At 35.5% G+C, this 26,433-nt stretch overlaps 1 protein-coding gene across 1 annotated transcript in view; it reads left to right on the forward strand.

Annotated features, from left to right (window-relative positions):
- The first annotated feature begins 501 nt into the window (after positions 1–501).
- Positions 502–26,433, forward strand: part of LOC138694284 (uncharacterized) — a 167,345-nt gene continuing 141,413 nt past the window's right edge. The window contains exon 1 of the mRNA XM_069817801.1: positions 502–818. The gene's annotated coding sequence lies outside the window, so the exon portion shown is untranslated. The remainder of the gene's footprint in view (positions 819–26,433) is intronic.

Raw genomic sequence — 26,433 nt, forward strand, 5'->3', positions numbered from 1 at the left:
TATGCACTCTGCTATTATAATCCACTGTAATATGATGGCACCTAACCCTTACATACATTGTTGAAATGAACCTTATGAACCTGATTAATGTGTTTCTGGAAAAACTTTATCCAAGAAATATTCCGACATTCTGTAAACACATTCAAAGGAGGAACTGCATTTGGAACATTCTTCCAAATATTAAGATATGTATGCTTTCCTGAGCATCCTACAATATTAGGTATGTTCGAACAATTATTTGCGGCGCAGTATTTCACCATTTTATTATTTCCCTTCAAGTGTACTTATATTTATTCGTATTCCTCAATAAGCATGAAGTGCTCGCACTCCCGGCGAAGCATCAACTCCCTTTAATGGCGGCCGAACAGCGGTTCAATTTTGTACACGAAACTAGCGCCGTTGGTGTCTCTAGTTATATATTACAAACTCTTTGCGTCTGACACATCCCAGATTGCCTCATTATGACCATGACGTCATGTATATCCATGATGACGCTATGTCGTCAGGAGGAAAGAAGAGACTCTAGTCTAGGCAGTAGCTCTGATTACAACAGGACTCAGAGGCAGTAGATGGCAGTGTGTGTGGCATGAAATGTGGTTGGTTACATTTGTTGGTTTTTCCGTTTAAGTACAAGTATCATTTTTATCAATTGTTTTTCAAATTCCTACGTCGAAAGGAATAGAAGTATGATTTTGTATTTATTCTGTGAATAATCTCTTCTAAAATGTCATGATGTAAACAAATGAGTGAAGAAGAAAACTGTAAATACATCATAGCTATCATTATTTGGAAGGAATATGCATGTGTTTTAAGTACCGGTGAGTAAACTGTATTTACATTTGATAGATCTCTGCTGCTGACGATGGACAGTGACTTGAGCTGTTGTTGCATTACAGTATGGCATTTCTATCTTATCGGGTGGTGGAGGGAACTATTTGGTTATTATGAATGGGACTGGAGGAAGAGTATGAATTTTTTTACGTAAGTCGCTGAACGGGGAAAAATAAATTTTTTGGTATTGCATTCTCACTTCTCACGTGTAGCAAATACGTTACATACAATATTTGATCAGAGGTGATATGAAACTAACGCAATTTTCTGCATCCAACTATCAAGTAGGCCTACTACTTCTGATAAATGTGTAATTTCCCTTTTCAAAGTACAAAATGTAGAATTTAGAATTTCCCGAGGTGTCGACCTGGTTCGTATAGTGCTGGCCTTCTATGCTTAAGGTTCCGGGTTCGATCCCTGGCCAGGTCGATGGCATTTAAGTGTGCTTAAATGCGACAGGCTCATGTTAGTAGATATACTGGCATGTAAAAGAACTCCTGCGGGACAAAATTCCGGCACATCCGGCGACGCTGATATAACCTCTGCAGTTGCGAGCGTCGTTAAATAAAACATTACATAACATTTCCCGAGGTCGTAACTTGTCATCCATTAAGAAGATGTAATGTTCGCCAAATCGGAAATATAATTAGGATGCGCACTATTAAAATGTAAATAAACACGCTTTTCCTTACATCCTCTCCTTCTATTCTCTCTCTGCTATTCTTCCACTTTTTTCTGTACCCCACCTCTCTACGCTTACTACCTGATATAATGTTTGCATTATACTCTACATTTATCTATTCTATTATTCATTCATTCATATTGTTCTACTCAAGGGCAAGTCTTTCACTGCGAACCCAGCATTCTCCAGTCTTTCCTATTTTCTGCCTTTCTAATAATTAGTCTCCGCATACGTCCATATATCTTAATGTCGTCTATTATCTGATACCATCTTCTGCCCCGAACTCTTCTCTCGTTTACCATTCCTTCCAGTGCATCCTTCAGTAGGCAGTTTCTTCTCAACCAGTGACCTAACCAATTGCTTTTCCTCTTCCTGATCAGTTTCAGCATCATTCTTTCTTCACCCGGTCTTTCCAACACAGCTTCGTTTCTTATTCTGTCTGTCCATTTCAAACGCTTCATCCTTCTCCATATCCACATTTCAAATGCTTCTAGTCGCTTCTCTTCACTTCGTCGTAATGTCCATGTTTCTGCCCCATACAATGTTACACTCCACACAAAGCACTTCACTAGTCTCTTCCTTAGTTCTGTCTCCAGAGGTCCGCAGAAGATGTTCCTTTTTCTATTAAAAGCTTCCTAGGCCATTGCTATCCTCCTTTTGACTTCCTGGCAGCAGCTCATATTATGCTTAAAGTACACCCCAAGATTTGAAGCTGTCCACTTGCTCTACTGCCTCATTTACTGTAGAATTCGAAAGTTTACCTTTCTTCCTATGATCATGGCCTTCTTCTTGTTGGCATTTATTTTCATTCCATACTGCTCATAGCGTCATTTAGCTTCAGTAGCATATATCTTAGTATCGTCTCCTCTCCTGCCAATAACGCCATATCATCAGCAAATCTTATGCACTTTATCCTTCTTCACGTGTTCTGAAAACAGTTCTTCATTAAATTCTCCAAGTATTGATTAAGGGCATCCATGACGTACTCCTCTCCCTATTATTCCATTACTCACACACAATTTTATATAACTTGCCGGTATTGAGAATCGAACCACCGACCTTTATTTTTGTACTCTATAATCCTAACCCCTGGACCAGGCGTGTCCAAAACAATAGGTAGCGCCGAATCACTGCGGAATGCAGCCCGCAACACTTCGGTCTACCTTTGAGGAGTGGGGATGGAGAGGTGGCTGATACAAATCACATAGTATGGCAGTGGTTGGTTACTTAACTTAGCTGTTACCACTGGCTGTTTATTTATCGAATTATCAAGATAAATAATATATATTTACACAAAATTATTTCTTGAAAATATTTCCCCTACAGTTGATGCCTTTTAAAATATAACCAGTGAGCCAATGCACAAACCTTATTTTATACCATTCGATATACTAATGAACTTTTATTAACTAATTGTTTTAATTACGTCGTTCCCATATCAATTCAATCATTAATTCACTGTAACGAACTTGGTTTATGTAATATCTATGTTTAGTTATTATTATTGTTCCCTAATCACCTTTATAGACTCGAGCAAAAACAACAGCTTCGAAGTCTGATTTTGTTTCAGGTACAGCAATACGTAATTTGTATGAAAAGTAGGTTGACCAGACGTTCTCTTTTGTCCGGACATGTCCTCCTTTTTAGGCCTTTGTCCGGGGTGCGGGCGGATTTTAAAAAAATCAAGAAATGTCCTCCTTTTCGTAACTTGTATGTCTGGTATTTTGAAATTATCTGATTCAATGCCTTTTTGAAGTAATTTTCCTGTAGGTGGCAGCAGCATCGACAGAATATACTCTTTGCCAACGACCATGATTCTCTTTGCATACAAAGTAATATTAAATTCGCATTTTGTGCGGTCTTTTTATGTATTTTGATAATAATTATAGTACCCTTGGCTTTCATATGTAATTAACTGTAAAATAATTTTATATTATTAAGTTTTATCATAAGTGTACTGTAATAAAATAGATATTGACATAATTTTAAGTATAATATAGGCCTAAGCCTAAATCTAAATAGGGTAGATACTTTCTGTCCTCTTTAATAATTTCAGTTCCCTTGACTTTCATTTGTAGCTAACTGTAAAAGCATTATTATTAAGTTTTATCATAATTATTTTTGTAATATTAACATACATTTAAGTAGGATATAAGCCTAAATCTGTACCGGTACTGTAAATATTTTGTCATAAAATATATATTGACGTAATTTATAGAATAATCTAGGCCTAAGCCTATATCTAAGTACTTACATATTTTCTGTCCTATTTTTTTCGAACAATGTCCTCCTTTTTGAAGCTTTGTGTCCTCTTTTCTATCGATAAATCTGGTCACCCTAGTGAAAAGGTTCTTGTCCAATATACGTATCCTGTATTTTGATTTCACAATGTTCATCTGTGAAAAAAATTGCTCACACTTATAGGTTGACGCATACAGTAGCATTGATTCTGTGGAACAAGTAAAGGAACTCAATAATAATAATAATAATAATAATAATAATAATAATAATAATAATAATAATAATAATATGGGTAATGCGTGTTATTATTCGGTTGAGAAGCATTTGTCATCTAGTCTTCTGTCAAAAAATCTGAAAGTTACAATTTATAAAACACTTATATTACCGGTTGTTCTGTATGGTTGTGAAACTTGGACTCTCACTTTGAGAGAGGAACAGAGATTAAGGGTGTTTGAGAATAAGGTTCTTAGGAAAATATTTGGGGCTAAGAGGGATGAAGTTAGAGGAGAATGGAGAAAGTTACACAACGGAGAGCTGCACGCATTGTATTCTTCATCTGACATAATTAGGAACATAAAATCCAGACGTTTGTGATGGGCAGGACATGTAGCACGTATGGGCGAATCCAGAAATGCATATAGAGTGTTAGTTGGGAGGCCGGAGGGAAAAAGACCTTTGGGGAGGCCGAGACGTAGGTGGGAAGATAATATTAAAGTGGATTTGAGGGAGGTGGGATATGATGGTAGAGACTGGAATTTTATCTTTCTCAGGATAGGGACCAATGGCTGGCTTATGTGAGGGCGGCAATGAACCTCCGGGTTTCTTAAAAGCCAGTAAGTAATAATAATAATAATAATAATAATAATAATAATAATAATAATAATAATAATAATAGTAATAATAATAATAATAATAATAATAATCCATATTCCACACAAGTTAATTACCGGTACCGTATATAACATTACAAATATTAAAAAGAACTTAATTTTATAATAATAATAATAATAATAATAATAATAATAATAATAATGTATTTATTATTTATTTATTTATTAATATTTAACATTTGTGTGCTGAACAACAGCCAGAGGCTAATTATAGTTCAGCACAATACACAAACAGAAGATACAAAGGTGCAAGAATAAATAAATAATATCTTAAATCAAGCAAAACATACATAAATAAAATTGAGAACAAGGACAGTAAATGCCAATAAACGAATCTATACTTTAAAAGGCTCTAAATTTTTCCCTTGCAAATTGCCATATTTTATGCACCTACAGACTGGAGAATGAGATCTTGAATTTTTGTTGTAATTTTTTTTTTTTAAATCTTAAACCCTTTGTAGGAATACAAATGCTGATATTGTTTATGATAGACTCACAATCAATATCACCCTTGATAACTTTGCAAAAAAATTGATAATCAAGATTTTGACGTCTAGAATAAAGCTATAACAGTTAAAATATTTACACGTAATCTCATAATTAAAGTCAGAGGAATAGGGTATAAATAAAAAAGCACATAAGGAAATAATCAGTGGCGGCTCGTGAATTTGTGGATTGGGAGAGCTGCAGTAGATGTTGGTACATACAAATTTCACTTCTTGATACCATTACTAATAAGTATAGGAAAAAAATAAATGCACTACATATCGAAAAACCAAAACTTTCTGGCTTAGTTGGGAGATGTCTGTGGCATCATTTGCTAATCGCTAAAAAAAAAAACTAATACCATCGATTTCAGTCTGAATTTCTGATCGGCAGACACACAACTTGCAATCTACCAGTTCATTCTGAATTGTCTTAGAATTACCTTTAAACAGTGGCATGTCCCAAATGATTTTCGAGAGGCTCGTTTAGATTACTTACGGATTGTAGCAACCCACGAAATACACCAAGGTTCTTCGAATCGTTTTTTCATCATGTCCCCTAAGGGAAAGTTCATATTGGCCACAAAATTTGATTCAATCAATATTTTTAAAAACAATTTCACGATTTTTCTCACTTCTTGATTATGTTTGAGAATGTTTGTTCTGTTCGTTTCACTTAATTGCGCAACAATATTAGTTTTGCCTAACATTGCCAATGAAACAACATTTTTCAGGTGAAATTGCGAAGATTTGTGCTTTTTAATTTTTAGCGGCAAATGTCCTAAATCTGTCACACCACTCCTAGTCTATGCAGTATCACCACCGAAGAGGAAGCAACCACAAATGCTCAGCGTAAATTTCATTGTTATACTTCCTTACATATATGCACTATTTCGGCTGGATGAAGCTTGAGTAAGATTTAAGTCGGGTAACGAACGACCCTTTAATTTCACTTCATTACATCAATTTTCTCCCCAAGGGAAAGTTGAGAAAAATAAAATTAAAATTCTGTAATTCACACACACTCATGCTTGCACATTTACACTGGTTAAGTTACGGTACTAAAACGTCACACCAAAGCAACACTCAGATATACTGATGGTCAACAATTTTCTAAAACTGGAAAAGAAGTCTCTTTCGTATTTTACGTGCTATATCAAAAGGATTATACTCGTGCAATCATTTTGAGTTAAGGCAAATATTAGGTTCTGCTGGAGGCTGGATATATACGTAATAATAAGGCAAAAGAAGATATTAATTTCGTTATATTAACTCGATAAGATTCTACAACAATAAGTATGTGAAGAGAAAAAAAATTTGTCATTAAGTTTCAAGGGAATAGAGAATCCATTTGACATAGCATTACAATAGCGGTGTGGGAGTGGAGGAAAGATCTTCCCTTGTCGCCTGGCTCTGCAAGCCACTGCAACGAAATATGAGTTTTAAACAGCGGCAGTTTCCCTCTGCTTCCCTTCACCTCTCTACCCCCTGACCTAGCAAGACACACTCTCTATGATCTGTCCCACCCTGCAGATCCCAGGACGACTTTGAATGCAGTGTCAATTCCACTACAGCCGACGTGCAAAAAGATAATGCATAAGATAATAGTAGATATTCCCGGCCAGATGAAATATAAAGCAATTTACCAATAAAGGCTGTAACAATAATTCTTCTACAAATTAAAATTTTCCTGTCAAAGCAGGGAGTGCTGCAGCTCTGCAGCTCTTATGGACGAGCCGGCCCTGGAAATAATAATAATAATAATAATAATAATAATAATAATAATAATAATAATAATAATAATAATAATAATAATAATAATAATAACGTAGGAGGCTTACCCTATAAATTAGAATAGTAAGAGTGACACGTAATATAATGGCGTTTTATATTGGTTTTGAAAAGCCACGTAAAAACCTTGCGGCAAATGAGGCATTTAATATTTCTTTCATTGACATACTCACAAACAAAAATTTCTCCTCGCATTGCGGACGAAAGTTTCTTTTTTCACAATTGACACGGAATAACACAACTTCGATACAAATATTGCGTAGGTACAAGCAGTAGTAGTAGTAGTAGTAGTAGTATATTAGTCGTACTACTAGTTTTAGTCACAGTAGTATTAGTCTTAGTGGTAGTAGTAATAGTAGTAGTAATAGTAGCAGCAGTAGTATGAGAAGCAGTAGTACTAGTAGTAGTAGTATTAGTAGTATGAGAAGTAGTAGTAGTATGAGAAGCAGTAGCAGTAGTATGGGAAGCAGTAGTAGTAATAGTATTAGTAGTAGTAATAGTACTAGTAGTTTTAGGAATAATAGTATTATTTTTAATAGTAGTATTAGTCGTTGTACTAGTTTTAGGAATAATAGTATTATTTTTAATAGTAGTATTAGTCGTTGTAATAGTTTTAGTCACAGTAGTATTAGTCTTAGTAGTAGTAGTATGAGAAGCAGTAGTATTAGTAGTAATAGTAATACTCGTAGTAGTATTAGTCGTCGAAGTTTTAGTCAGAGTAGTAGTAGTAGCAGTAGTAGTAGTTTTAGTCACAGTAGTAGTAGTAGCAGTAGTAGTAGTAGAGAAGCAGTAGTATTAGTAGTAATAGTAAGAGTCGTAGTAGTATTAGTCGTCGAAGTTTTAGTCACAGTAGTAGTAGCAGTGGTAGTAGTAGAGAAGCAGTAGTATTAGCAGTAATAGTAATAGTCGTAGTAGTATTAGTCGTCGAAGTTTTAGTCACAGTAGTAGTAGCAGTGGTAGTAGTAGAGAAGCAGTAGTATTAGTAGTAATAGTAATAGTCGTAGTAGTATTAGTCGTCGTAGTTTGTCACAGTAGTAGTAGTAGTATGAGAAGCAGTAGTATTAGTAATAGTCGTAGTAGTATTAGTCGTCGTAGTTTGTCACAGTAGTAGTAGTAATAGTAGTAGTAGTATGAGAAGCAGTAGTATTAGTAGTAATAGTAATAGTCGTAGTAGTATTAGTCGTCGTAGTTTGTCACAGTAGTAGTAGCAGTGGTAGTAGTAGAGAAGCAGTAGTATTAGTAGTAATAGTAATAGTCGTAGTAGCATTAGTCGTCGAAGTTTTAGTTACAGTAGTAGTAGCAGTGGTAGTAGTAGAGAAGCAGTAGTATTAGTAGTAATAGTAATAGTCGTAGTAGTATTAGTCGTCGTAGTTTGTCACAGTAGTAGTAGCAGTGGTAGTAGTAGAGAAGCAGTAGTATTAGTAGTAATAGTAATAGTCGTAGTAGTATTAGTCGTCGAAGTTTTAGTCACAGTAGTAGTAGCAGTGGTAGTAGTAGAGAAGCAGTAGTATTAGTAGTAATAGTAATAGTCGTAGTAGTATTAGTTGTCGAAGTTTTAGTCACAGTAGTAGTAGCAGTGGTAGTAGTAGAGAAGCAGTAGTATTAGTAGTAATAGTAATAGTCGTAGTAGTATTAGTCGTCGAAGTTTTAGTCACAGTAGTAGTAGCAGTGGTAGTAGTAGAGAAGCAGTAGTATTAGTAGTAATAGTAATAGTCGTAGTAGTATTAGTCGTCGTAGTTTGTCACAGTAGTAGTAGCAGTGGTAGTAGTAGAGAAGCAGTAGTATTAGTAGTAATAGTAATAGTCGTAGTAGTATTAGTCGTCGAAGTTTTAGTCACAGTAGTAGTAGCAGTGGTAGTAGTAGAGAAGCAGTAGTATTAGTAGTAATAGTAATAGTCGTAGTAGTATTAGTCGTCGAAGTTTTAGTCACAGTAGTAGTAGCAGTGGTAGTAGTAGAGAAGCAGTAGTATTAGTAGTAATAGTAATAGTCGTAGTAGTATTAGTCGTCGAAGTTTTAGTCACAGTAGTAGTAGCAGTGGTAGTAGTAGAGAAGCAGTAGTATTGGTAGTAATAGTAATAGTCGTAGTAGTATTAGTCGTCGAAGTTTTAGTCACAGTAGTAGTAGCAGTGGTAGTAGTAGAGAAGCAGTAGTATTAGTAGTAATAGTAATAGTCGTAGTAGTATTAGTCGTCGAAGTTTTAGTCACAGTAGTAGTAGCAGTGGTAGTAGTAGAGAAGCAGTAGTATTAGTAGTAATAGTAATAGTCGTAGTAGTATTATTCGTCGAAGTTTTAGTCACAGTAGTAGTAGCAGTGGTAGTAGTAGAGAAGCAGTAGTATTTGTAGTAATAGTAATAGTCGTAGTAGTATTAGTCGTCGAAGTTTTAGTCACAGTAGTAGTAGAGAAGCAGTAGTATTAGTAGTAATAGTAATAGTCGTAGTAGTATTAGTCGTCGTAGTTTTAGTCACAGTAGTAGTAGCAGTGGTAGTAGTAGAGAAGCAATAGTATTAGTAGTAATAGTAATAGTCGTAGTAGTATTAGTCGTCGTAGTTTGTCACAGTAGTAGTAGCAGTGGTAGTAGTAGAGAAGCAGTAGTATTAGTAGTAATAGTAATAGTCGTAGTAGTATTAGTCGTCGAAGTTTGTCACAGTAGTAGTAGCAGTGGTAGTAGTAGAGAAGCAGTAGTATTAGTAGTAATAGTAATAGTCGTAGTAGAATTAGTCGTCGAAGTTTTAGTCACAGTAGTAGTAGCAGTGGTAGTAGTAGAGAAGCAGTAGTATTAGTAGTAATAGTAATAGTCGTAGTAGTATTAGTCGTCGAAGTTTTAGTCACAGTAGTAGTAGCAGTGGTAGTAGTAGAGAAGCAGTAGTATTAGTAGTAATAGAAATAGTCGTAGTAGTATTAGTCGTCGTAGTTTGTCACAGTAGTAGTAGCAGTGGTAGTAGTAGAGAAGCAGTAGTATTAGTAGTAATAGTAATAGTCGTAGTAGTATTAGTCGTCGTAGTTTTAGTCACAGTAGTAGTAGCAGTGGTAGTAGTAGAGAATCAGTAGTATTAGTAGTAATAGTAATAGTCGTAGTAGTATTAGTCGTCGTAGTTTGTCACAGTAGTAGTAGCAGTGGTAGTAGTAGAGAAGCAGTAGTATTAGTAGTAATAGTAATAGTCGTAGTAGTATTAGTCGTCGAAGTTTTAGTCACAGTAGTAGTAGCAGTGGTAGTAGTAGAGAAGCAGTAGTATTAGTAGTAATAGTAATAGTCGTAGTAGTATTAGTCGTCGAAGTTTTAGTCACAGTAGTAGTAGCAGTGGTAGTAGTAGAGAAGCAGTAGTATTAGTAGTAATAGTAATAGTCGTAGTAGTATTAGTCGTCGTAGTTTGTCACAGTAGTAGTAGTAGTAGTATGAGAAGCAGTAGTATTAGTAATAGTCGTAGTAGTATTAGTCGTCGTAGTTTGTCACAGTAGTAGTAGTAATAGTCGTAGTAGTATGAAAAGCAGTAGTATTAGTAGTAATAGTAATAGTCGTAGTAGTATTAGTCGTCGTAGTTTGTCACAGTAGTGGTAGCAGTGGTAGTAGTAGAGAAGCAGTAGTACTAGTAGTAATAGTAATAGTCGTAGTAGTATTAGTCGTCGTAGTTTGTCACAGTAGTAGTAGCAGTGGTAGTAGTAGAGAAGCAGTAGTATTAGTAGTAATAGTAATAGTCGTAGTAGTATTAGTCGTCGTAGATTTAGTCACAGTAGTAGTAGCAGTGGTAGTAGTAGAGAAGCAGTAGTATTAGTAGTAATAGTAATAGTCGTAGTAGTATTAGTCGTCGAAGTTTTAGTCACAGTAGTAGTAGCAGTGGTAGTAGTAGAGAAGCAGTAGTATTAGTAGTAATAGTAATAGTCGTAGTAGTATTAGTCGTCGTAGTTTTAGTCACAGTAGTAGTAGCAGTGGTAGTAGTAGAGAAGCAGTAGTATTAGTAGTAATAGTAATAGTCGTAGTAGTATTAGTCGTCGTAGTTTTAGTCACAGTAGTAGTAGCAGTGGTAGTAGTAGAGAAGCAGTTGTATTAGTAGTAATAGTTATAGTCGTAGTAGTATTAGTCGTCGTAGTTTTAGTCACAGTAGTAGTAGCAGTGGTAGTAGTAGAGAAGCAGTAGTATTAGTAGTAATAGTAATAGTCGTAGTAGTATTAGTCGTCGTAGTTTGTCACAGTAGTAGTAGCAGTGGTAGTAATAGAGAAGCAGTAGTATTAGTAGTAATAGTAATAGTCGTAGTAGTATTAGTCGTCGTAGTTTTAGTCACAGTAGTAGTAGCAGTGGTAGTAGTAGAGAAGCAGTAGTATTAGTAGTAATAGTAATAGTCGTGGTAGTATTAGTCGTCGTAGTTTTAGTCACAGTAGTAGTAGCAGTGGTAGTAGTAGAGAAGCAGTAGTATTAGTAGTAATAGTAATAGTCGTAGTAGTATTAGTCGTCGTAGTTTGTCACAGTAGTAGTAGCAGTGGTAGTAGTAGAGAAGCAGTAGTATTAGTAGTAATAGTAATAGTCGTAGTGGTATTAGTCGTCGTAGTTTTAGTCACAGTAGTAGTAGCAGTGGTAGTAGTAGAGAAGCAGTAGTATTAGTAGTAATAGTAATAGTCGTAGTAGTATTAGTCGTCGTAGTTTTAGTCACAGTAGTAGTAGCAGTGGTAGTAGTAGAGAAGCAGTAGTATTAGTAGTAATAGTAATAGTCGTAGTAGTATTAGTCGTCGTAGTTTTAGGCACAGTAGTAGTAGCAGTGGTAGTAGTAGAGAAGCAGTAGTATTAGTAGTAATAGTAATAGTCCTAGTAGTATTAGTCGTCGTAGTTTGTCACAGTAGTAGTAGCAGTGGTAGTAGTAGAGATGCAGTAGTATTAGTAGTAATAGTAATAGTCGTAGTAGTATTAGTCGTCGAAGTTTTAGTCACAGTAGTTGTAGCAGTGGTAGTAGTAGAGAAGCAGTAGTATTAGTAGTAATAGTAATAATCGTAGTAGTATTAGTCGTCGTAGTTTTAGTCACAGTAGTAGTAGCAGTGGTGGTAGTAGAGAAGCAGTAGTATTAGTAGTAATAGTAATAGTCGTAGTAGTATTAGTCGTCGTAGTTTGTCACAGTAGTAGTAGCAGTGGTAGTAGTAGAGATGCAGTAGTATTAGTAGTAATAGTAATAGTCGTAGTAGTATTAGTCGTCGAAGTTTTAGTCACAGTAGTAGTAGCAGTGGTAGTAGTAGAGAAGCAATACTATTAGTAGTAATAGTAATAGTCGTAGTAGTATTAGTCGTCGAATTTTAGTCACAGTAGTAGTAGCAGTGGTAGTAGTAGAGAAGCAGTAGTATTAGTAGTAATAGTAATAGTCGTAGTAGTATTAGTCGTCGTAGTTTGTCACAGTAGTAGTAGCAGTGGTAGTAGTAGAGAAGCAGAGTATTAGTAGTAATAGTAATAGTCGTAGTAGTATTAGTCGTCGTAGTTTTAGTCACAGTAGTAGTAGCAGTGGTAGTAGTAGAGAAGCAATAGTATTAGTAGTAATAGTAATAGTCGTAGTAGTATTAGTCGTAGTTTGTCACAGTAGTAGTAGCAGTGGTAGTAGTAGAGAAGCAGTAGTATTAGTAGTAATAGTAATAGTCGTAGTAGTATTAGTCGTCGAAGTTTTAGTCACAGTAGTAGTAGCAGTGGTAGTAGTAGAGAAGCAGTAGTATTAGTAGTAATAGTAATAGTCGTAGTAGTATTAGTCGTCGAAGTTTTAGTCACAGTAGTAGTAGCAGTGGTAGTAGTAGAGAAGCAGTAGTATTAGTAGTAATAGTAATAGTCGTAGTAGTATTAGTCGTCGTAGTTTGTCACAGTAGTAGTAGCAGTGGTAGTAGTAGAGAAGCAGTAGTATTAGTAGTAATAGTAATAGTCGTAGTAGTATTAGTCGTCGAAGTTTTAGTCACAGTAGTAGTAGCAGTGGTAGTAGTAGAGAAGCAGTAGTATTAGTAGTAATAGTAATAGTCGTAGTAATATTAGTCGTCGTAGTTTGTCACAGTAGTAGTAGTAGTAGTAGTATGAGAAGCAGTAGTATTAGTAATAGTCGTAGTAGTATTAGTCGTCGTAGTTTTTCACAGTAGTAGTAGTAATAGTAGTAGTAGTATGAGAAGCAGTAGTATTAGTAGTAATAGTAATAGTCGTAGTAGTATTAGTCGTCGAAGTTTTTGTCACAGTAGTAGTAGCAGTGGTAGAAGTAGAGAAGCAGTAGTATTAGTAGTAATAGTAATAGTCGTAGTAGTATTAGTCGTCGAAGTTTTAGTCATAGTAGTAGTAAAAGTGGTAGAAGTAGAGAAGCAGTAGTATTAGTAGTAATAGTAATAGTCGTAGTAGTATTAGTCGTCGTAGTTTGTCACAGTAGTAGTAGCAGTGGTAGTAGTAGAGATGCAGTAGTATTAGTAGTAATAGTAATAGTCGTAGTAGTATTAGTCGTCGAAGTTTTAGTCACAGTAGTAGTAGCAGTGGTAGTAGTAGAGAAGCAGTAGTATTAGTAGTAATAGTAATAGTCGTAGTAGTATTAGTCGTCGAAGTTTTAGTCACAGTAGTAGTAGCAGTGGTAGTAGTAGAGAAGCAGTAGTATTAGTAGTAATAGTAATAGTCGTAGTAGTATTAGTCGTCGTAGTTTTAGTCACAGTAGTAGTAGCAGTGGTAGTAGTAGAGAAGCAGTAGTATTAGTAGTAATAGTAATAGTCGTAGTAGTATTAGTCGTCGTTGTTTTAGTCACAGTAGTAGTAGCAGTGGTAGTAGTAGAGAAGCAGTAGTATTAGTAGTAATAGTTATAGTCGTAGTAGTATTAGTCGTCGTAGTTTTAGTCACAGTAGTAGTAGCAGTGGTAGTAGTAGAGAAGCAGTAGTATTAGTAGTAATAGTAATAGTCGTAGTAGTATTAGTCGTCGTAGTTTGTCACAGTAGTAGTAGCAGTGGTAGTAATAGAGAAGCAGTAGTATTAGTAGTAATAGTAATAGTCGTAGTAGTATTAGTCGTCGTAGTTTTAGTCACAGTAGTAGTAGCAGTGGTAGTAGTAGAGAAGCAGTAGTATTAGTAGTAATAGTAATAGTCGTAGTGGTATTAGTCGTCGTAGTTTTAGTCACAGTAGTAGTAGCAGTGGTAGTAGTAGAGAAGCAGTAGTATTAGTAGTAATAGTAATAGTCGTAGTAGTATTAGTCGTCGTAGTTTTAGTCACAGTAGTAGTAGCAGTGGTAGTAGTAGAGAAGCAGTAGTATTAGTAGTAATAGTAATAGTCGTAGTAGTATTAGTCGTCGTAGTTTTAGGCACAGTAGTAGTAGCAGTGGTAGTAGTAGAGAAGCAGTAGTATTAGTAGTAATAGTAATAGTCCTAGTAGTATTAGTCGTCGTAGTTTGTCACAGTAGTAGTAGCAGTGGTAGTAGTAGAGATGCAGTAGTATTAGTAGTAATAGTAATAGTCGTAGTAGTATTAGTCGTCGAAGTTTTAGTCACAGTAGTTGTAGCAGTGGTAGTAGTAGAGAAGCAGTAGTATTAGTAGTAATAGTAATAATCGTAGTAGTATTAGTCGTCGTAGTTTTAGTCACAGTAGTAGTAGCAGTGGTGGTAGTAGAGAAGCAGTAGTATTAGTAGTAATAGTAATAGTCGTAGTAGTATTAGTCGTCGTAGTTTGTCACAGTAGTAGTAGCAGTGGTAGTAGTAGAGATGCAGTAGTATTAGTAGTAATAGTAATAGTCGTAGTAGTATTAGTCGTCGAAGTTTTAGTCACAGTAGTAGTAGCAGTGGTAGTAGTAGAGAAGCAGTACTATTAGTAGTAATAGTAATAGTCGTAGTAGTATTAGTCGTCGAATTTTAGTCACAGTAGTAGTAGCAGTGGTAGTAGTAGAGAAGCAGTAGTATTAGTAGTAATAGTAATAGTCGTAGTAGTATTAGTCGTCGTAGTTTGTCACAGTAGTAGTAGCAGTGGTAGTAGTAGAGAAGCAGAGTATTAGTAGTAATAGTAATAGTCGTAGTAGTATTAGTCGTCGTAGTTTTAGTCACAGTAGTAGTAGCAGTGGTAGTAGTAGAGAAGCAATAGTATTAGTAGTAATAGTAATAGTCGTAGTAGTATTAGTCGTAGTTTGTCACAGTAGTAGTAGCAGTGGTAGTAGTAGAGAAGCAGTAGTATTAGTAGTAATAGTAATAGTCGTAGTAGTATTAGTCGTCGTAGTTTGTCACAGTAGTAGTAGCAGTGGTAGTAGTAGAGAAGCAGTAGTATTAGTAGTAATAGTAATAGTCGTAGTAGTATTAGTCGTCGAAGTTTTAGTCACAGTAGTAGTAGCAGTGGTAGTAGTAGAGAAGCAGTAGTATTAGTAGTAATAGTAATAGTCGTAGTAGTATTAGTCGTCGTAGTTTGTCACAGTAGTAGTAGTAGTAGTAGTATGAGAAGCAGTAGTATTAGTAATAGTCGTAGTAGTATTAGTCGTCGTAGTTTTTCACAGTAGTAGTAGTAATAGTAGTAGTAGTATGAGAAGCAGTAGTATTAGTAGTAATAGTAATAGTCGTAGTAGTATTAGTCGTCGAAGTTTTTGTCACAGTAGTAGTAGCAGTGGTAGAAGTAGAGAAGCAGTAGTATTAGTAGTAATAGTAATAGTCGTAGTAGTATTAGTCGTCGAAGTTTTAGTCATAGTAGTAGTAAAAGTGGTAGAAGTAGAGAAGCAGTAGTATTAGTAGTAATAGTAATAGTCGTAGTAGTATTAGTCGTCGTAGTTTGTCACAGTAGTAGTAGCAGTGGTAGTAGTAGAGATGCAGTAGTATTAGTAGTAATAGTAATAGTCGTAGTAGTATTAGTCGTCGAAGTTTTAGTCACAGTAGTAGTAGCAGTGGTAGTAGTAGAGAAGCAGTAGTATTAGTAGTAATAGTAATAGTCGTAGTAGTATTAGTCGTCGAAGTTTTTGTCACAGTAGTAGTAGCAGTGGTAGTAGTAGAGAAGCAGTAGTATTAGTAGTAATAGTAATAGTCGTAGTGGTATTAGTCGTCGTAGTTTGTCACAGTAGTAGTAGCAGTAGTAGTAGTAGAGAAGCAGTAGTATTAGTAGTAATAGTAATAGTCGTAGTAGTATTAGTCGTCGTAGTTTTAGTCACAGTAGTAGTAGCAGTGGTAGTAGTAGAGAAGCAGTAGTATTAGTAGTAATAGTAATAGTCGTAGTAGTATTAGTCGTCGTAGTTTGTCACAGTAGTAGTAGCAGTAGTAGTAGTAGAGAAGCAGTAGTATTAGTAGTAATAGTAATAGTCGTAGTAGTATTAGTCGTCGTAGTTTTAGTCACAGTAGTAGTAGCAGTGGTAGTAGTAGAGAAGCAGTAGTATTAGTAGTAATAGTAATAGTCGTAGTAGTATTAGTCGTCGTAGTTTGTCACAGTAGTAGTAGCAGTAGTAGTAGTAGAGAAGCTGTAGTATTAGTAGTAATAGTAATAGTCGTAGTAGTATTAGTCGTCGAAGTTTTAATCACAGTAGTAGTAGCAGTGGTAGTAGTAGAGAAGCAGTAGTATTATTAGTAATAGTAATAGTCGTAGTATTAGTCGTCGAAGTTTTAGTCACAGTAGTAGTAGCAGTGGTAGTAGTAGAGAAGCAGTAGTATTAGTAGTAATAGAAATAGTCGTATTAGTATTAGTCGTCGTAGTTTGTCACAGTAGTAGTAGCAGTGGTAGTAGTAGAGAAGCAGTAGTATTAGTAGTAATAGTAATAGTCGTAGTAGTATTAGTCGTCGTAGTTTTAGTCACAGTAGTAGTAGCAGTGGTAGTAGTAGAGAAGCAGTAGTATTAGTAGTAATAGTAATAGTCGTAGTAGTATTAGTCGTCGTAGTTTGTCACAGTAGTAGTAGCAGTGGTAGTAGTAGAGAAGCAGTAGTATTAGTAGTAATAGTAATAGTCGTAGTAGTATTAGTCGTCGAAGTTTTAGTCACAGTAGTAGTAGCAGTGGTAGTAGTAGAGAAGCAGTAGTATTAGTAGTAATAGTAATAGTCGTAGTAGTGTTAGTCGTCGAAGTTTTAGTCACAGTAGTAGTAGCAGTGGTAGTAGTAGAGAAGCAGTAGTATTAGTAGTAATAGTAATAGTCGTAGTAGTATTAGTCGTCGTAGTTTGTCACAGTAGTAGTAGTAGTAGTATGAGAAGGAGTAGTATTAGTAATAGTCGTAGTAGTATTAGTCGTCGTAGTTTGTCACAGTAGTAGTAGTAATAGTAGTAGTAGTATGAGAAGCAGTAGTATTAGTAGTAATAGTAATAGTCGTAGTAGTATTAGTCGTCGTAGTTTGTCACAGTAGTGGTAGCAGTGGTAGTAGTAGAGAAGCAGTAGTATTAGTAGTAATAGTAATAGTCGTAGTAGTATTAGTCGTCGTAGTTTGTCACAGTAGTAGTAGCAGTGGTAGTAGTAGAGAAGCAGTAGTATTAGTAGTAATAGTAATAGTCGTAGTAGTATTAGTCGTCGTAGATTTAGTCACAGTAGTAGTAGCAGTGGTAGTAGTAGAGAAGCAGTAGTATTAGTAGTAATAGTCGTAGTAGTAGTTTATTAGTCGTCGAAGTTTTAGTCACAGTAGTAGTAGCAGTGGTAGTAGTAGAGAAGCAGTAGTATTAGTAGTAATAGTAATAGTCGTAGTAGTATTAGTCGTCGTAGTTTTAGTCACAGTAGTAGTAGCAGTGGTAGTAGTAGAGAAGCAGTAGTATTAGTAGTAATAGTAATAGTCGTAGTAGTATTAGTCGTCGTAGTTTTAGTCACAGTAGTAGTAGCAGTGGTAGTAGTAGAGAAGCAGTAGTATTAGTAGTAATAGTAATAGTCGTAGTAGTATTAGTCGTCGTAGTTTTAGTCACAGTAGTAGTAGCAGTGGTAGTAGTAGAGAAGCAGTAGTATTAGTAGTAATAGTAATAGTCGTAGTAGTATTAGTCGTCGTAGTTTGTCACAGTAGTAGTAGCAGTGGTAGTAGTAGAGAAGCAGTAGTATTAGTAGTAATAGTAATAGTCGTAGTAGTATTAGTCGTCGTAGTTTTAGTCACAGTAGTAGTAGCAGTGGTAGTAGTAGAGAAGCAGTAGTATTAGTAGTAATAGTAATAGTCGTAGTAGTATTAGTCGTCGTAGTTTTAGTCACAGTAGTAGTAGAAGTGGTAGTAGTAGAGAAGCAGTAGTATTAGTAGTAATAGTAATAGTCGTAGTAGTATTAGTCGTCGTAGTTTGTCACAGTAGTCGTAGCAGTGGTAGTAGTAGAGAAGCAGTAGTATTAGTAGTAATAGTAATAGTCGTAATGGTATTAGTCGTCGTAGTTTTAGTCACAGTAGTAGTAGCAGTGGTAGTAGTAGAGAAGCAGTAGTATTAGTAGTAATAGTAATAGTCGTAGTAGTATTAGTCGTCGTAGTTTTAGTCACAGTAGTAGTAGCAGTGGTAGTAGTAGAGAAGCAGTAGTATTAGTAGTAATAGTAATAGTCGTAGTAGTGTTAGTCATCGTAGTTTTAGGCACAGTAGTAGTAGCAGTGGTAGTAGTAGAGAAGCAGTAGTATTAGTAGTAATAGTAATAGTCGTAGTAGTATTAGTCGTCGTAGTTTGTCACAGTAGTAGTAGCAGTGGTAGTAGTAGAGAAGCAGTAGTATTAGTAGTAATAGTAATAGTCGTAGTAGTATTAGTCGTCGTAGTTTTAGTCACAGTAATAGTAGCAGTGGTAGCAGTAGAGAAGCAGTAGTATTAGTAGTAATAGTAATAGTCGTAGTAGTATCAGTCGTCGAAGTTTTAGTCACAGTAGTAGTAGCAGTGGTAGTAGTAGAGAAGCAGTAGTATTAGTAGTAATAGTAATAATCGTAGTAGTATTAGTCGTCGTAGTTTTAGTCACAGTAGTAGTAGCAGTGGTAGTAGTAGAGAAGCAGTAGTATTAGTAGTAATAGTAATAGTCGTAGTAGTATTAGTCGTCGTAGTTTGTCACAGTAGTAGTAGCAGTGGTAGTAGTAGAGAAGCAGAGTATTAGTAGTAATAGTAATAGTCGTAGTAGTATTAGTCGTCGAAGTTTTAGTCACAGTAGTAGTAGCAGTGGTAGTAGTAGAGAAGCAGTAGTATTAGTAGTAATAGTAATAGTCGTAGTAGTATTAGTCATCGTAGTTTTAGGCACAGTAGTAGTAGCAGTGGTAGTAGTAGAGAATCAGTAGTATTAGTAGTAATAGTAATAATCGTAGTAGTATTAGTCGTCGTAGTTTTAGTCACAGTAGTAGTAGCAGTGGTAGTAGTAGAGAAGCAGTAGTATTAGTAGTAATAGTAATAGTCGTAGTAGTATTAGTCGTCGTAGTTTGTCACAGTAGTAGTAGCAGTGGTAGTAGTAGAGATGCAGTAGTATTAGTAGTAATAGTAATAGTCGTAGTAGTATTAGTCGTCGAAGTTTTAGTCACAGTAGTAGTAGCAGTGGTAGTAGTAGAGAAGCAGTAGTATTAGTAGTAATAGTAATAGTCGTAGTAGTATTAGTCGTCGAATTTTAGTCACAGTAGTAGTAGCAGTGGTAGTAGTAGAGAAGCAGTAGTATTAGTAGTAATAGTAATAGTCGTAGTAGTATTAGTCGTCGTAGTTTGTCACAGTAGTAGTAGCAGTGGTAGTAGTAGAGAAGCAGAGTATTAGTAGTAATAGTAATAGTCGTAGTAGTATTAGTCGTCGTAGTTTTAGTCACAGTAGTAGTAGCAGTGGTAGTAGTAGAGAAGCAATAGTATTAGTAGTAATAGTAATAGTCGTAGTAGTATTAGTCGTCGTAGTTTGTCACAGTAGTAGTAGCAGTGGTAGTAGTAGAGAAGCAGTAGTATTAGTAGTAATAGTAATAGTCGTAGTAGTATTAGTCGTCGAAGTTTTAGTCACAGTAGTAGTAGCAGTGGTAGTAGTAGAGAAGCAGTAGTATTAGTAGTAATAGTAATAGTCGTAGTAGTATTAGTCTTCGTAGTTTGTCACAGTAGTAGTAGCAGTGGTAGTAGTAGAGAAGCAGTAGTATTAGTAGTAATAGTAATAGTCGTAGTAGTATTAGTCGTCGAAGTTTTAGTCACAGTAGTAGTAGCAGTGGTAGTAGTAGAGAAGCAGTAGTATTAGTAGTAATAGTAATAGTCGTAGTAGTATTAGTCATTGTAGTTTGTCACAGTAGTAGTAGTAGTAGTATGAGAAGCAGTAGTATTAGTAATAGTCGTAGTAGTATTAGTCGTCGTAGTTTTTCACAGTAGTAGTAGTAATAGTAGTAGTAGTATGAGAAGCAGTAGTATTAGTAGTAATAGTAATAGTCGTAGTAGTATTAGTCGTCGAAGTTTTTGTCACAGTAGTAGTAGCAGTGGTAGTAGTAGAGATGCAGTAGTATTAGTAGTAATAGTAATAGTCGTAGTAGTATTAGTCGTCGAAGTTTTAGTCACAGTAGTAGTAGCAGTGGTAGTAGTAGAGAAGCAGTAGTATTAGTAGTAATAGTAATAGTCGTAGTAGTATTAGTCGTCGAAGTTTTTGTCACAGTAGTAGTAGCAGTGGTAGTAGTAGAGAAGCAGTAGAATTAGTAGTAATAGTAATAGTCGTAGTAGTATTAGTCGTCGTAGTTTGTCACAGTAGTAGTAGCAGTAGTAGTAGTAGAGAAGCAGTAGTATTAGTAGTAATAGTAATAGTCGTAGTAGTATTAGTCGTCGTAGTTTTAGTCACAGTAGTAGTAGCAGTGGTAGTAGTAGAGAAGCAGTAGTATTAGTAGTAATAGTAATAGTCGTAGTAGTATTAGTCGTCGTAGTTTGTCACAGTAGTAGTAGCAGTAGTAGTAGTAGAGAAGCAGTAGTATTAGTAGTAATAGTAATAGTCGTAGTAGTATTAGTCGTCGAAGTTTTAGTCACAGTAGTAGTAGCAGTGGTAGTAGTAGAGAAGCAGTAGTATTAGTAGTAATAGTAATAGTCGTAGTAGTATTAGTCGTCGTAGTTTGTCACAGTAGTAGTAGCAGTGGTAGTAGTAGAGATGCAGTAGTATTAGTAGTAATAGTAATAGTCGTAGTAGTATTAGTCGTCGAAGTTTTAGTCACAGTAGTAGTAGCAGTGGTAGTAGTAGAGAAGCAGTAGTATTAGTAGTAATAGTAATAGTCGTAGTAGTATTAGTCGTCGAAGTTTTTGTCACAGTAGTAGTAGCAGTGGTAGTAGTAGAGAAGCAGTAGTATTAGTAGTAATAGTAATAGTCGTAGTAGTATTAGTCGTCGTAGTTTGTCACAGTAGTAGTAGCAGTAGTAGTAGTAGAGAAGCAGTAGTATTAGTAGTAATAGTAATATTCGTAGTAGTATTAGTCGTCGTAGTTTTAGTCACAGTAGTAGTAGCAGTGGTAGTAGTAGAGAAGCAGTAGTATTAGTAGTAATAGTAATAGTCGTAGTAGTATTAGTGTCGTAGTTTGTCACAGTAGTAGTAGCAGTAGTAGTAGTAGAGAAGCAGTAGTATTAGTAGTAATAGTAATAGTCGTAGTAGTATTAGTCGTCGTAGATTTAGTCACAGTAGTAGTAGCAGTGGTAGTAGTAGAGAAGCAGTAGTATTAGTAGTAATAGTAATAGTCGTAGTAGTATTAGTCGTCGAAGTTTTAGTCACAGTAGTAGTAGCAGTGGTAGTAGTAGAGAAGCAGTAGTATTAGTAGTAATAGTAATAGTCGTAGTAGTATTAGTCGTCGTAGTTTTAGTCACAGTAGTAGTAGCAGTGGTAGTAGTAGAGAAGCAGTAGTATTAGTAGTAATAGTAATAGTCGTAGTAGTATTAGTCGTCGTAGTTTTAGTCACAGTAGTAGTAGCAGTGGTAGTAGTAGAGAAGCAGTAGTATTAGTAGTAATAGTAATAGTCGTAGTAGTATTAGTCGTCGTAGTTTTAGTCACAGTAGTAGTAGCAGTGGTAGTAGTAGAGAAGCAGTAGTATTAGTAGTAATAGTAATAGTCGTAGTAGTATTAGTCGTCGTAGTTTGTCACAGTAGTAGTAGCAGTGGTAGTAGTAGAGAAGCAGTAGTATTAGTAGTAATAGTAATAGTCGTAGTAGTATTAGTCGTCGTAGTTTTAGTCACAGTAGTAGTAGCAGTGGTAGTAGTAGAGAAGCAGTAGTATTAGTAGTAATAGTAATAGTCGTAGTAGTATTAGTCGTCGTAATTTTAGTCACAGTAGTAGTAGCAGTGGTAGTAGTAGAGAAGCAGTAGTATTAGTAGTAATAGTAATAGTCGTAGTAGTATTAGTCGTCGTAGTTTGTCACAGTAGTAGTAGCAGTGGTAGTAGTAGAGAAGCAGTAGTATTAGTAGTAATAGTAATAGTCGTAGTAGTATTAGTCGTCGAAGTTTTAGTCACAGTAGTAGTAGCAGTGGTAGTAGTAGAGAAGCAGTAGTATTAGTAGTAATAGTAATAGTCGTAGTAGTATTAGTCGTCGTAGTTTGTCACAGTAGTAGTAGCAGTGGTAGTAGTAGAGAAGCAGTAGTATTAGTAGTAATAGTAATAGTCGTAGTAGTATTAGTCGTCGAAGTTTTAGTCACAGTAGTAGTAGCAGTGGTAGTAGTAGAGAAGCAGTAGTATTAGTAGTAATAGTAATAGTCGTAGTAGTATTAGTCGTCGTAGTTTGTCACAGTAGTAGTAGTAGTATGAGAAGCAGTAGTATTAGTAATAGTCGTAGTAGTATTAGTCGTCGTAGTTTTTCACAGTAGTAGTAGTAATAGTAGTAGTAGTAGTATGAGAAGCAGTAGTATTAGTAGTAATAGTAATAGTCGTAGTAGTATTAGTCGTCGAAGTTTTTGTCACAGTAGTAGTAGCAGTGGTAGAAGTAGAGAAGCAGTAGTATTAGTAGTAATAGTAATAGTCGTAGTAGTATTAGTCGTCGAAGTTTTAGTCACAGTAGTAGTAACAGTGGTAGAAGTAGAGAAGCAGTAGTATTAGTAGTAATAGTAATAGTCGTAGTAGTATTAGTCGTCGTAGTTTGTCACAGTAGTAGTAGCAGTGGTAGTAGTAGAGATGCAGTAGTATTAGTAGTAATAGTAATAGTCGTAGTAGTATTAGTCGTCGAAGTTTTTGTCACAGTAGTAGTAGCAGTGGTAGTAGTAGAGAAGCAGTAGAATTAGTAGTAATAGTAATAGTCGTAGTAGTATTAGTCGTCGTAGTTTGTCACAGTAGTAGTAGCAGTAGTAGTAGTAGAGAAGCAGTAGTATTAGTAGTAATAGTAATAGTCGTAGTAGTATTAGTCGTCGTAGTTTTAGTCACAGTAGTAGTAGCAGTGGTAGTAGTAGAGAAGCAGTAGTATTAGTAGTAATAGTAATAGTCGTAGTAGTATTAGTCGTCGTAGTTTGTCACAGTAGTAGTAGCAGTAGTAGTAGAGAAGCAGTAGTATTAGTAGTAATAGTAATAGTCGTAGTAGTATTAGTCGTCGAAGTTTTAGTCACAGTAGTAGTAGCAGTGGTAGTAGTAGAGAAGCAGTAGTATTAGTAGTAATAGTAATAGTCGTAGTAGTATTAGTCGTCGTAGTTTGTCACAGTAGTAGTAGCAGTGGTAGTAGTAGAGATGCAGTAGTATTAGTAGTAATAGTAATAGTCGTAGTAGTATTAGTCGTCGAAGTTTTAGTCACAGTAGTAGTAGCAGTGGTAGTAGTAGAGAAGCAGTAGTATTAGTAGTAATAGTAATAGTCGTAGTAGTATTAGTCGTCGAAGTTTTTGTCACAGTAGTAGTAGCAGTGGTAGTAGTAGAGAAGCAGTAGTATTAGTAGTAATAGTAATAGTCGTAGTAGTATTAGTCGTCGTAGTTTGTCACAGTAGTAGTAGCAGTAGTAGTAGTAGAGAAGCAGTAGTATTAGTAGTAATAGTAATATTCGTAGTAGTATTAGTCGTCGTAGTTTTAGTCACAGTAGTAGTAGCAGTGGTAGTAGTAGAGAAGCAGTAGTATTAGTAGTAATAGTAATAGTCGTAGTAGTATTAGTGTCGTAGTTTGTCACAGTAGTAGTAGCAGTAGTAGTAGTAGAGAAGCAGTAGTATTAGTAGTAATAGTAATAGTCGTAGTAGTATTAGTCGTCGTAGATTTAGTCACAGTAGTAGTAGCAGTGGTAGTAGTAGAGAAGCAGTAGTATTAGTAGTAATAGTAATAGTCGTAGTAGTATTAGTCGTCGAAGTTTTAGTCACAGTAGTAGTAGCAGTGGTAGTAGTAGAGAAGCAGTAGTATTAGTAGTAATAGTAATAGTCGTAGTAGTATTAGTCGTCGTAGATTTAGTCACAGTAGTAGTAGCAGTGGTAGTAGTAGAGAAGCAGTAGTATTAGTAGTAATAGTAATAGTCGTAGTAGTATTAGTCGTCGTAGTTTTAGTCACAGTAGTAGTAGCAGTGGTAGTAGTAGAGAAGCAGTAGTATTAGTAGTAATAGTAATAGTCGTAGTAGTATTAGTCGTCGTAGTTTTAGTCACAGTAGTAGTAGCAGTGGTAGTAGTAGAGAAGCAGTAGTATTAGTAGTAATAGTAATAGTCGTAGTAGTATTAGTCGTCGTAGTTTGTCACAGTAGTAGTAGCAGTGGTAGTAGTAGAGAAGCAGTAGTATTAGTAGTAATAGTAATAGTCGTAGTAGTATTAGTCGTCGTAGTTTTAGTCACAGTAGTAGTAGCAGTGGTAGTAGTAGAGAAGCAGTAGTATTAGTAGTAATAGTAATAGTCGTAGTAGTATTAGTCGTCGTAGTTTTAGTCACAGTAGTAGTAGCAGTGGTAGTAGTAGAGAAGCAGTAGTATTAGTAGTAATAGTAATAGTCGTAGTAGTATTAGTCGTCGTAGTTTGTCACAGTAGTAGTAGCAGTGGTAGTAGTAGAGAAGCAGTAGTATTAGTAGTAATAGTAATAGTCGTAATGGTATTAGTCGTCGTAGTTTTAGTCACAGTAGTAGTAGCAGTGGTAGTAGTAGAGAAGCAGTAGTATTAGTAGTAATAGTAATAGTCGTAGTAGTATTAGTCGTCGTAGTTTTAGTCACAGTAGTAGTAGCAGTGGTAGTAGTAGAGAAGCAGTAGTATTAGTAGTAATAGTAATAGTCGTAGTAGTATTAGTCGTCGTAGTTTGTCACAGTAGTAGTAGCAGTGGTAGTAGTAGAGAAGCAGTAGTATTAGTAGTAATAGTAATAGTCGTAGTAGTATTAGTCGTCGAAGTTTTAGTCACAGTAGTAGTAGCAGTGGTAGTAGTAGAGAAGCAGTAGTATTAGTAGTAATAGTAATAGTCGTAGTAGTATTAGTCGTCGAAGTTTTAGTCACAGTAGTAGTAGCAGTGGTAGTAGTAGAGAAGCAGTAGTATTAGTAGTAATAGTAATAGTCGTAGTAGTATTAGTCGTCGTAGTTTGTCACAGTAGTAGTAGTAGTAGTATGAGAAGCAGTAGTATTAGTAATAGTCGTAGTAGTATTAGTCGTCGTAGTTTGTCACAGTAGTAGTAGTAATAGTAGTAGTAGTATGAAAAGCAGTAGTATTAGTAGTAATAGTAATAGTCGTAGTAGTATTAGTCGTCGTAGTTTGTCACAGTAGTGGTAGCAGTGGTAGTAGTAGAGAAGCAGTAGTATTAGTAGTAATAGTAATAGTCGTAGTAGTATTAGTCGTCGTATTTTGTCACAGTAGTAGTAGCAGTGGTAGTAGTAGAGAAGCAGTAGTATTAGTAGTAATAGTAATAGTCGTAGTAGTATTAGTCGTCGTAGATTTAGTCACAGTAGTAGTAGCAGTGGTAGTAGTAGAGAAGCAGTAGTATTAGTAGTAATAGTAATAGTCGTAGTAGTATTAGTCGTCGAAGTTTTAGTCACAGTAGTAGTAGCAGTGGTAGTAGTAGAGAAGCAGTAGTATTAGTAGTAATAGTAATAGTCGTAGTAGTATTAGTCGTCGTAGTTTTAGTCACAGTAGTAGTAGCAGTGGTAGTAGTAGAGAAGCAGTAGTATTAGTAGTAATAGTAATAGTCGTAGTAGTATTAGTCGTCGTAGTTTTAGTCACAGTAGTAGTAGCAGTGGTAGTAGTAGAGAAGCAGTAGTATTAGTAGTAATAGTAATAGTCGTGGTAGTATTAGTCGTCGTAGTTTTAGTCACAGTAGTAGTAGCAGTGGTAGTAGTAGAGAAGCAGTAGTATTAGTAGTAATAGTAATAGTCGTAGTAGTATTAGTCGTCGTAGTTTGTCACAGTAGTAGTAGCAGTGGTAGTAGTAGAGATGCAGTAGTATTAGTAGTAATAGTAATAGTCGTAGTAGTATTAGTCGTCGAAGTTTTAGTCACAGTAGTAGTAGCAGTGGTAGTAGTAGAGAAGCAGTAGTATTTGTAGTAATAGTAATAGTCGTAGTAGTATTAGTCGTCGAAGTTTTTGTCACAGTAGTAGTAGCAGTGGTAGTAGTAGAGAAGCAGTAGTATTAGTAGTAATAGTAATAGTCGTAGTAGTATTAGTTGTCGTAGTTTGTCACAGTAGTAGTAGCAGTAGTAGTAGTAGAGAAGCAGTAGTATTAGTAGTAATGGTAATAGTCGTAGTAGTATTAGTCGTCGTAGTTTTAGTCACAGTAGTAGTAGCAGTGGTAGTAGTAGAGAAGCAGTAGTATTAGTAGTAATAGTAATAGTCGTAGTAGTATT

The sequence above is a fragment of the Periplaneta americana genome, chromosome 2, assembly GCF_040183065.1.
Source record: "Periplaneta americana isolate PAMFEO1 chromosome 2, P.americana_PAMFEO1_priV1, whole genome shotgun sequence".
Classification (NCBI taxonomy): domain Eukaryota; kingdom Metazoa; phylum Arthropoda; class Insecta; order Blattodea; family Blattidae; genus Periplaneta; species Periplaneta americana.